The sequence below is a fragment of the Periplaneta americana genome, chromosome 11, assembly GCF_040183065.1.
Source record: "Periplaneta americana isolate PAMFEO1 chromosome 11, P.americana_PAMFEO1_priV1, whole genome shotgun sequence".
NCBI classification, from domain to species: Eukaryota; Metazoa; Arthropoda; class Insecta; order Blattodea; family Blattidae; genus Periplaneta; species Periplaneta americana.
The window spans coordinates 145,119,487-145,131,708 of NC_091127.1; the positions used below are offsets into that span (position 1 = coordinate 145,119,487).

The following is a 12,222-nucleotide window of genomic DNA, read 5'->3' on the forward strand; positions in this document are numbered from 1 at the left end:
TACAACGTTTATTTTATTCCAAAATTGGTACTTCACTTATCTCTCGGACTTATTGGTAGTGTCGCAGTTCATTCTTTAACTTAGATCAGTCCAAAGTTTTAAACGTGTAAATGTTTCAAAATAGTTTATTTTTCGTAGAGTAATGACCGAGGTCATGTGCAATATTAGATTTTGTTAAATACAAATTCCAATGAAATAGTCATATATATGGATGTGATTTTATGATGATTATTTTAACCTGATTTCGGTGATTAAAATGGTTTAATTTCGGCGCATATTTCGTAAAAGAGAACAAGCAGTTTCGTGCATATTTCGCACCCTGAAGAAACTTAAAAAATACTAAAATAACATTTTTTTAAATTATTATTATTACTGAAACAATACCTTTGAAACTCAAAGAAAGCTGTTTGTAACGTTAATTAAATTCATAATTCAATTTATTTCGAGTGTGAGAGGGTGACGGCAAAGCCTTCTTGATCACACAAAGGCAGTTGTTGTGGGAAAGAGAAATGACCGTTGTCTGCTTCAACTGCTCCCTGGAAGTAGTTCCTGAAACTATGCGTACATCGTTGCCAGATTTCACACGCATGTAATGCTGAACGATCAAATATGTATAAATGTTCATATATATTTTATAAAGAAGTAAATTTTCACGTTTTATTTACTTATTTGTTTTCGTATAAATGCTCCATAAAATCTGTTGCAGTTTTTTTTTTTAATTATAGTGATTATGAAGCAATTTCGTGAATTTCTATCTATTTCGCGAAAATTTCCGAATATATTTCACTTAATTTTGAACTCTCGTTAAGGGATTTGAATTTTCCATGCATAAAATTAAGTTTTTTTAGCACATTTCACGTAAATCGTTAATACCAGAAAATCACACCACTAGCTAAAGACGCTTAAAACAAATGTAAGATACTGTATATTGGAATTCGTGGTATTATGAACCGCGTTACAGCGAACTTCGAAGTATTATAGTTGGAAATAATTACGCCAAGTGAAATGGAATGGTATCATGAAGAAACTAAAGAAGTAATAGATAACATCGAAGAAAAATAAATAACAAATGAGCCTAGAACTTTTATACCACATGTCAAGAAACTGAAACAGACGTACTAATACGAAGAACGACCGGAAGGTATAACAACCTGTTGATTGGCTTGCATCCTTACGAGACCAGAGAAACATACGTAGGCTATAAGAACGAAGAAGATAAGCGACGTTGTTGCTGAAATTAATGAAGAAAGTCGACAAGCATTTCCGCTTAAACAAATTTTATTTAAATGTATATAAGTATACGTATTTTTTAAATACTTAAAAAGATAAAATGAAACAAAATATTAACACAACATAATAACTGGCTTAAATTGCAAACGAAGATATTAATAGATGATTTCACATTTCAAAAACAGACTTTATTGAAATACAAGACTAATTCAGTAAGTTGCTTTCGTGAACAATCAGATCGTATTCATTCGGTCTGAAGACGAACTACAAAGAACAGTTTACAAACTTTAGAACGTAGAAAATATTATAATACGAAATTTCCATGTTGACAGCTGACAGACTTGTTAGAAATCAAAATAAGTATTGATCATCCTACAATCGAGCAGGTGAACAAATTTAATTATCCAGACGGCAAAGTCAGCAATTAGGGAAACAAAGATGTAGACAAAAGAATTGATAATTCAGTTATTTCTGTAGCACATTACAACATTTCATACTTAGAAATGTATAAAAGAAAATAATTTTGGTATCGCGTTGAATAATGGAAATATGAATTCAAAAATTAACTCGCAAATAAAAAGAAATAGGGAGAACATTGTAGCGGAAAACAGCAATGGATAAATATCTGAATGAAGATACAATGAATGACTAAAAAAAAACTGGATTAACCAGTTTTGGCTGACTCTGAAAAAAGGTATTGCTCTTTGCTGCGTTATCACCTCGAGTTTCATCAGTAAAAACGTTTCGTCACCTGGCCTAGGCCTATACGAAGTCTTAAAAGTCAACTACGCAATGTAAAAAGTGGTCCACTTTATAAACAGACGTTGACACATAGAAATTAAGTATTGTCATTACTTCAAACTTCACTCACGAAACACAAGTCTTGAAACAAGCTGCAGTCAATATTTGTGTTTAATTCTACTCACCTTCGTTCGTAAAGGATCGTCGTAAACAAAAGACGAGCCTGGAGCGCCCTTCCCTGGCAGCGTGCTAGCAACTAGTGGGGGTTGGGTGTAACGTAGGCATTTGTTTGGTTTCTGTTGTCATAGTGTTGCTTGTGTGCTTTCAATTTATTGCGAGTAGTCTGTACATTATCGACCAACGTATGAAGATAGATGGACGACTTTTCTTTCTCTCCTTTCTTACTTAGATATCAGATCTGTTCTTGTTCATTAATATCTGCGTTGCGTGCTAGCTTCGCATTTGGCAGTCCTGGGTTCAGTCGCACGTAAGGTACGTGGGAGGGGTCAGTTCAATCCGTTCCTCCACGCGTAGGGACCGAGGGAGTTGCGAAATACAGCAACTTCTTTTTGTCATCGCACCAATATAAATTATACTATCCTGTTTCACCACAAAGTTTCATCGAAAGGTTCTCCACAAACACGCAGTGAAAATATCGCATACACCATTAAATAAAGCCAATAGTTACAATGCAATATCAGTCTTAAAGAAGATCTGCTGTTAAAGGCTGACCTTTTGATATAGGCCTACAACGTACAACGAAGGCGTAAACATATGAAACGTTCCATAACCCAGAGTGAATCATTCGCGACGAATTTATATATGAAATCTGTCAATAATTATTACGCAATTATATAGACAATACAACAAACATTTCAACAAAATATTCTAGGCAATCAATCACTTTCTAAGGGTAAAAACCTACACAAAGCAAAGGTATTTAAAGTAATTCCCTTTGACACATTCAACAAATTTAGTAATTTCAATTCATTGACTGTCGTATATTATACCGAAGATGAGGGTATGGAAGATGTGTCGCATTTTAATAGCATAAACGGTGTAATACATACAGTGACGTCGCCAGGATCAGAGCAAGGGGGTGCGGATGGGGTGCGAGTTTTAAAAATGGGGTGCGAGCTGTAAAAATGTGGTACATAAAAAATCAAACATGTTCTTTCATGCACTTGCGCGCATACTATACATCTGTTTATTAATGTTGTTATTATTATTATTATTATTATTATTATTATTATTATTATTATTATTATTATTATTATTATTGCTCATCACATCCATTACGATACACTATGGGACGTAGTTTTTTCACATCCAAGTAATTGTTTGTTTGTTTTAGTTCTTCAAAATAATTTATGCCTAGTATTTTGTTAATAAATTGCCCTTTCGGGTGCGGAAAGGGGTGCTCCGATTTTTTATGGGGTGCTTGCGTACCCTTTCGCACCTCCCTAGCGACGTCCCTGAATACATATATAACTTAATACATAGGCTATACAAGGCATCAAATAAATGGGCTTTTTTAATTTGCTGAGAAAATTGTTTCTTTTGATGTTGCTAACAATTTTTGACCATCATTTGTTTAACAATACTACACCAATTGCAGAAACAATGTTTGACCGTCATGTACGACTATGTTTATCAATAATAGCAAGATTTTCTGATTTGAATAAAGCCTTCGATTCCATTGATCATAATATTTTAAACGATAAGCTTTATTTTTATGGTATTACAGGTTATGAATTAAAACTTTTCAAATCGTATTTGACAGATTGTAATATATATATATATATATATATATATATATATATATATATATATATACCTATCTATGACATTCTGTTTGTTATTTCACGGTCTTTTTATTTGATTCTGGATTTTCCCTACAAGTTCAATTCTAATATTTGAGACTAAACTAATTGAAAAGAAGTCTATTTGTTTGATCACTGTTCCTTATGTTTTCTTCTATATAGAACAGTAGTTTTGTAATTTTTTTAAAATTCGTAATGAGCTACTGATTACTCGATGTCATAAGAAGTAATATACAATATATGTATGTATGTATGTATGTATGTATGTATGTATGTATGTATGTATGTATGTGTGTATGTGTGTATGTGTGTATGTATGTATGTATATACAGAGTGAACCATAAGTAATGTAATTAATTTCAGGCGATTATTCTTTGAGATATTTCAAACAAAAAAGTTGAATACAATTTTGCTCGCATTTGGCTTTTTTTCGAGATAAAAATTGTTTTATATGAAATATTTTCATAGTATGTTTTGGGAAAGTCATGGATTTAATTCCCAATATGCTCAGTAAATTTAAGAGAGCATGACATTACGATCATGAATGAGTTAAAGAATTTAAGTTTTGCTGTTTAAATGTGCAGAAATTTGATCCGAACAAATCGTCGGTTTACAAGAGAAACACACAAATTCAAAACTATTACTTCTCAGAGAAAGCTGTATGTAATGCACATAATTTAGAATTTGAGAAAGGAAATACAAAGAGGAAAAATTTACTAAAAGTAATATTTTTAGGATTCAGTTTTGTCAAGAACTTCCTTACTACCTTTTCTCTAAAGTAATATTTTTGACTTCATGTGTTTTGCTTGTAAACGGACAAACTGTAACATTTTAAAATTATTTTTTCAGAACGAAAAGTTACATTCCTTCAGATCAAATTTATATTTATTATCATAATACACTGCTCTCTTAAATTCACTGAGCATATTGGGAATTAAATCAATGGCTTTCCCAAAATACGCTATGAAATATTTTATATAAAATATTTTTTCTCGAAAAGGAAGCAAAAACGAACACAATTGTATCAAACTTTTTTGCTTGAAATATATGAAAGAATAACTCCTTGAAATTAATTATGTTACTTCGGGATCAAGCTGTATATATAGCAATTAATATTCAATTTATTTGAACTATTAGTAGTCAGTGGATAGCAAGAAGGACATATTAATTGCTACTTTGCGCTGTATGTTACAGAATTTTTACTTTAAACCTCATTTCCCAAATTTTGACTTACACCACTTTTGCTCTGAACGGCTCATATATAAGATGTATGTATGTATACACATATATAATAGGAACTTAATTAATTCTTAAAAAATTCTTGCACAATAAAATAATATGTTCATCAAAATGTCCAGTACTGAATGTTTAGAGCAAATTTTCTAATTAAATTCACAGGAATACTCTACAAGCTGTAATAATTGATAAAGAAACTTAATTTGTCGCCAATATATATATATATATATATGTGTGTGTGCGTGTGTGTGTGTGTGTGTGTTTTGTAATTACGTATGGCGAATTATTCCATTCGAAACTGTACAATAATTCAATAATTACAATCGATAAGTAATACGTTAAACAATTTGGCTTTTAAATAGTTCAAATTTGAGTTTCTTTAGTTGTTTCATTTTGAATAACGGCATATTTACAAAAATAAGGAAATATACATTTTTACTTTATTATTTGTTTAATAATTTGAATTTTTGACAATTGAGAAAAATCTTTGTACAATATCATTTCGTCTATAGGCTTGGTAAATATATTTAGTTTATCTTAATTTATTTTTGTGATAGAAGAGTGAATTTCTAAATTATTTTGATATGTATAAACGATTCCAGGATGTCCCCCCCCCCGAAGATTTCAGACTTTTATTGAACTAAAAAATATAATTTATACAATACGGTTTTATATTTCAATTTGATATGACTTTTCAATAACTCAAATCAATTTTATGTAGATTTTCAAGTATCTAAAGTTGATTTCTTGAAGATTGGTTATCTGCCGGTCGATCTTTCTTTGGTTTAAATTTAAGTGGTGTGCTGTGTTTTTATCGACGTAGTTTTCAGTGTTAGTTTTGTTTAGCAAATATAATACTTTTTTATTAAAATAGTTATAGCATATACAGTAAATATAAACATTTCAGTATACGATGGCAAAACAAGAGATACTGTTCACTTTTCTAAAAAAGGAAAGACGTATTAAGGAGTCAATGGAAAATGCATCCGCTGCAATTAGTAAAGAACATTCTGAATTGTCTCTAAGTGAAAGTGGAATCTGTGAACCGGTAATTTAATCTGTGTTACCTTCATCTAGTGCTGTAAGTAGCGAGTCAATGCATAAAACGGTTTGACGCGAAATCAAATAGAAAAAAAAAAGATGGAAAACTAAATATGATTTGTAGTAGAGTTGAACAACGATCGAGAAAGCAAGACTAACAGCGCCCGCAAAGCCGAAAACCCGCACGACAATATTGCCTACATCGTTGACTGCTTGGAAGTGAATTAAGGGAACGTTCTCAAGACATCGGGAGTGGTCAACTCTCGAACGTCAAGTAGCCTTGAATCACCATAGTAGTTTATACCAGACTGAATTTTTATCTATTTTTAGCAACTGTTATATATGTATAAACAGTCAAGTAGCCGACTTGAAACATCATCTCTACCTTCTAGGCCCTTTATTAAAAGGCTAGGATTTTTTTCGTATATTTGAGATCAAGTGTACAATCTCAAATAAAAAAAAATATATTAACATTTTGATAACTATGATACTGTTTTGTTTTGTCTTTTTGTATCAACTAAACATCTGTAATGTTATTTATTTCAATTATGTATGTTATTCAAAGTTACGAAATCTTTCCACGCCGACCAAATGCTATTTTGAGAATGATGAGCGAGATTCGAAGCGCACGAGAGTTACGAGACGAGACTCGAAAGACAAATGCAACGAACACAGCGAGCGAGAGCGGCAGTTAGTTTTGTTCATTTCTGATTTGTAGTATTTCGATCGTACCCGAAGTGGTGCCTTTTTTAAACTGTGTGAAATGCATTTAAAATTACCTTGAAGCTCTTCGAAACAGATGGAATATTCATACCACTACTCTTTAAGAAATTTAGAAAAGTTATTGGAAAATGCATTCGTCTTATTTCATCGGTGAGTAATTACTACTTGTACTAAATTTGGGAGGTTTATGTAAAAATGATACCTAACACCGGCTTTATGGGGCAATTTTACATAGAATGATAGACCTACTTCATATTCATAATGTTTTATACTAAAACATTAACTTTTTAATTCCATGTTCTCTTTTACATATGCTGCCTTATGTTGTTATTGCGTAATATATGAGTTATTGTTCCTTTTGCTGACGGTTCCATCTCTCCCCCGGCATAGTATAACCACAGTCTAATATATACAGTTGAGTTGTGAGGGTACTAGGAACAATAGACTGTGCCGGTACTATTTCGCATTGTCTGTGATGAGACGATAGTAGCGATCCTAGTGGTTAGCAACTATCTATGGATGCATATTTCCGACGTACTGAGCTTCGTGACTGTATATACTAGACCAGGCATGTCAATTGATGCCCACAGGAGCAAGCGTGCGCTTTAGAGCCCAGGAGAGCCTGAGCGCTTTACAGCGGAAAGGAAAGAGACAGACGAAAGAGGTGGTAGCCTATATGCAGCTTGGTCGAGCTATATTCAGGGATGGCCAGAACTGATTCAATACATAAAGGGAAGAGAACTTATTAAAACTGTATCCATGTTAATTTTTAGATTTGCCTGAGAAGTTATAAGTGCATTATAAGAATGTAAGTTTTAATTTTAATGCTCATTTTTCAAAGTGAAATTTTCAGCTATAGGCCTATTTATTTAGTAGCCTTACAGAATTGTTTCGTAAATTTAATATACCGTAAATACGTATTACTGAAGATAGCGTATTGAAAATTTTGAAAATATTCGCATGGAAACTGTTTGTAAGGAAATGAATTAACAAAGCAACTACTGTTACATCATAAGCAAAAGATACGTGCCCATGTCTTGTAAAAATGTCAGCTCTATAGCTTCAGCAGATGTCTAGAAAATAATTAATATTCTGATGATAGGAAGTTGCTCACAAATATCACCTTAAAAGCATAATGCGACAAGAGTTTTGTTATGTAATATTAGTTACACTTAAAACAGATACAGTACCTAGGTAACTTTGCTTTGTACTGTAATATTATTTGATTAGTTTATTGATTACTTTTGTAAGGCTAAAGATAACATCAATATAAATTCCAACTTATCATGTCATACTCAATCTCTTTCTTTGGAATATCACTTTCTTTATGAATGATGTGTTTCATCCACTTAATACAGTATAATATTATACTACTATGGAATTTAAGTGAATATCCTTCTTAACTCTGTATTATGTTATTAAGATTTAAAACACAAGTGCAATATTAAGAAATCAGTGCTAGTACTTTTGTTTTACATACAATATAGATAATATTAAACAGAAAGAAGCCATATAAAAATAACGACATAAAATTTCACGTTCCGTTTGAAGTTTGTGCACCACTGTTTTCTTAATCCAACAGGTTGCTTATTCATATACACAACCCTTCCTCTTTCCATACTTAGCGCTTGCTGCCCGCGCACGACGTCAAGGTCAGAAAAATGCGCTGTGGTATAACTCCCTGCCGATGGAAAACGTCTGAATCCAACACTGTTGAAACAGACACAACTAAAAATGAGCCACTCTCACTCGTACTTTAAATTGAGTGGTGTATTTTTTTAGTTGGTTATTTAATGACGCTGTATAAACTACTCGGTTATGTAGCGTCGATGGTATTGGTGATAGCGAGGTGGTATTTGGCGAGATGAGGCTGAGGATTCGCCATAGATTACCTGACATTCGTCTTATGGTTGAGGAAAATCTCGGAAGAAACATAATCAGGTAATCAACCCAATCGGGAATCTAACCCACGAGCGAACGCATTGACGAGGTTTAGCTGTGTGTTACGCTCCTTATGCGTCTTACGCTTGTCCGTCCGAAAAAGAGAAATTATTTTACTTTTATTTAATCTGTAGGGTAATTCATAACAACCGGAGTGAATGAAATACAGTATTATTATTATTATTATTATTATTATTATTATTATTATTATTAGCTTATTATTATTATTGTTATTATTTTATTATTATTATTATTATTATTATTATTATTATTATTATTATTATTATTATTATTATTATTATTATTATTACAACTGAAAATATATTGTTTTAGTCGTCCCGATTTAACATCATTTTCAGCGACTTTCTGCTTCTACATTGTCTCATTGTTCGTGGGTTCAGGAATCAGATTAGAGTAGTCACATAGCCGCATTCTCCCGCGACATCTTCCCAAGCTACTTGGATAACTTCTCAGAGTAGGCTACTTCCGGTATCTTGAGAACTCGCAGACAACAAGCGTTTTATACTGTATATCGGTCATGGGTACGATAAAGAATGCACATAGCTTGCATATCCCATGCTTTTTATATCGAGAGGCAAGAGATTGAGCTACAATGTTCGGAGAAATCCTCACTACATTTACAATCAGATCTCATGCTTAACTGGGGGAGGTGTGACTACATAAACTCTTGTAACAAAGACAGCAGAGCAGGTTTAGCGTGGCTAAGATTGGGGGCATGTAAGGGTAATAAAATTGTCAACAAAGAAGGGGAGCGTCTTTGTCCGCTTTGCAGAGAAAAGGACTCCTATAAACATATTTTATTACAGTGTGTCGAATTGGAACATATACGGAGAAAATATCTACCACCCTCGATGCTAAGTCAGAATAGGAGTTCGCTTGCATGTCTTGACCCCATGGGGAATAGAGAATGGGAACAAAAGACTGGATTGTTCCTCTTGAAGGCGAGAAAGATTAGAACTTCAGCTGTTGAAGTTTGTGACGCGAACTGAGGAAGGGATAATAGTATCCACCCAACTGTACCTACACTTTTATGTATTTTAGGTTAGGATAATATATTATATAATGTGTTTTATTGTGCTATTTCCGTTTTAATATATGTGTTCTTTTAGAGAGTAGTTGGATGTAATCATAGATGGCGGGAGAACCTACAAAGGAGGACTAGTTTTCGGTACAAAGCACGTACGGTCAGAAGACACGTGCATTGGATTTTAGAGAAAATTATGATAATAATATAAAGTAATACCAGAAAAAATGTATATATACTGGGTATATGTCTGTATATATATGTATATATATATACACACATCTATATAATCTGTCTGTGCGCGTGCGTGCGTGCATGCGTGGCGTTCAAAATGCAACATGTCTACCATAAACTATATTTAGGAATGGCGAAATACGTTTTATTACCAAACTATACAACAAAATTATTTGCTTTCATATTCTAATGTATTGTTCCGTGTTCAGAAATTTGTTTTATCTGCATAAAATGAAAATAAGATTCTTTTTGTGATTTATGATGAAATATAACCCGTACATGTTACTTTTTATAAAAAAAATGTTTGGACATATTACTTTATGACTGGATCATTTATTTAATATTACATTAAACATTCATCATCATCATCCATCATCCTTCACGAATTAGGCCTCTGTAGACCTGTTTCGGCCCCATCTAGCAGTCTTCTAAAAGGTCTTTCTGGTCTACGATGTCCTCTAGGTTTATACTGCATCATAATTTTTGGGATTCTTGAATTTTCCATTCTTCTTACATGATCTAGCCAATTGAATTTGTATCTGCTGATTTTTTTTCTACTGACTCTACTTCTAATTGTTATAAAATTTCTTCATTCCTTTTTCGGTCTAAAAGAGTATATCCTGCTGTCCTCCTGAAAAATTTCATTTCCGTTGCTTTGATTCTGTTTATGTCTTTTTCTTTAATGTCCAAATCTCGCTTCCGTATAAAAGGGAGGGTAATGCTACTGTATTATATATTTCTATTCTTGTAGATTTTTGTACTAATTTAGAATTTGTGTAAATTTGGTAATTTTCTTGTTCACATCTTTTTCATTTTGATAAGATATTTCACAACCCAGATAATTGAAATTTACATTAAACATTTATCTATTAAATATTATATATACTTACTTATTACTTACTGGCTTTTAAGGAACCCCCAGGTTCATTGCCACCCTCACATAAGCCCGCCATCGGTCCCTATCCTGAGCAAGATTAATCCAGTCTCTATCATCATATCCCACCTCCCTCAAATCCATTTTAATATTACCCTCCCATCTAAATCTCGGCCTCTCCAAAGGTCTTTTACCCTCCGGCCTCCCAACTAACACTCTATATGCATGTCTGGATTCGCCCATTCGTACTACATGCCCTGCCCATCTCAAACGTCTGGATTTTATGTTCCTAATTATATAAGGTAAAGAATACAATGCGTGCAGTTCTGCGTTGTGTAACTTTCTCCATTCTCCTGTAACTTCATCCCTTTTAGCCCCAAATATTTTCCTAAGAACCTTATTCTCAAAGACTCTTAATCTATGTTCCTCTCTCAAAGTGAGAGTCCAACTTTCACAACCATACAGAACAACCGGTAATATGACTGTATTATAAATTCTAACTTTCAGATTTTTTGACAGCAGACTAGATGACAAAAGCTACTCAACCGAATAATAACACGCATTTCTCATATTTATTCTGCGTTTCGTTTCCTTCCGAGTGTCATGTATTTGTTACTGTTGCTCCAAGATATTTGAATTTTTCCACCTCTTCGAAAGATAAATCTCCAATTTTTATATTTCCATTTCGTAGAATAGTCTGGTCACGAGACATAATCAAAACATTTATCTATTAGCCTAAATATATATATATATATATATATATATATATATATATATATATGAAAAATTATAAAGTACGACAGGGCAAATATTTGTAATGCAATTTTACACATTTTGGTTCCGTTCACAAGCATTCTATAACATGTTATTTACTGATATATATGAAATACATTAAAAGTTACAAAATTACAACAGGGGAAAATATCATTTTTTTAGGTGACTCCCAAGCTGCTCTTCACTGCATCGCTGACAAGTACAACCGTCACCCATTAGCGATAGAGGCAAGGTAATTACTTTAAAAGTACGCGCACCACATATGCCTCACTTGGGTCCGTGGACTCATTGGTGTAAGAGGAAATGAAAGAGCTGATGAGCTAGCGAAAGCAGCAGTCTCCAGCAGCGAAACTCCGACCTACACTTTACAACCGATATCACATATCAAGAAACAAATACGACAACAGACTCATCAAAACTGGAATACTAGATGGACGACATGCACAACCGGATCACTAACAAGACACACCTACTTCCCAACAATCCACGACCGACTCAAAAGCCATCACTTCAAACCTACTTTCGTAACAACGCAGTTTCTTTCTGTACATGGGAAATTT

At 33.1% G+C, this 12,222-nt stretch overlaps 1 protein-coding gene across 7 annotated transcripts in view; it reads right to left on the bottom strand.

Moving 5' to 3' along the window:
- The window catches only part of LOC138709419 (lactosylceramide 4-alpha-galactosyltransferase-like), a 227,267-nt gene that overhangs the window by 131,589 nt on the left and 83,456 nt on the right, over positions 1–12,222 (bottom strand). The window contains exon 1 of one of the 7 annotated variants that reach the window (XM_069840161.1): positions 2,157–2,174. The exons of the other annotated variants lie outside the window; for them this stretch is intronic. The gene's annotated coding sequence lies outside the window, so the exon portion shown is untranslated. Of the gene's footprint in view, positions 1–2,156; positions 2,175–12,222 lie in introns of those variants that run through there. 7 annotated transcript variants of the gene reach the window in all.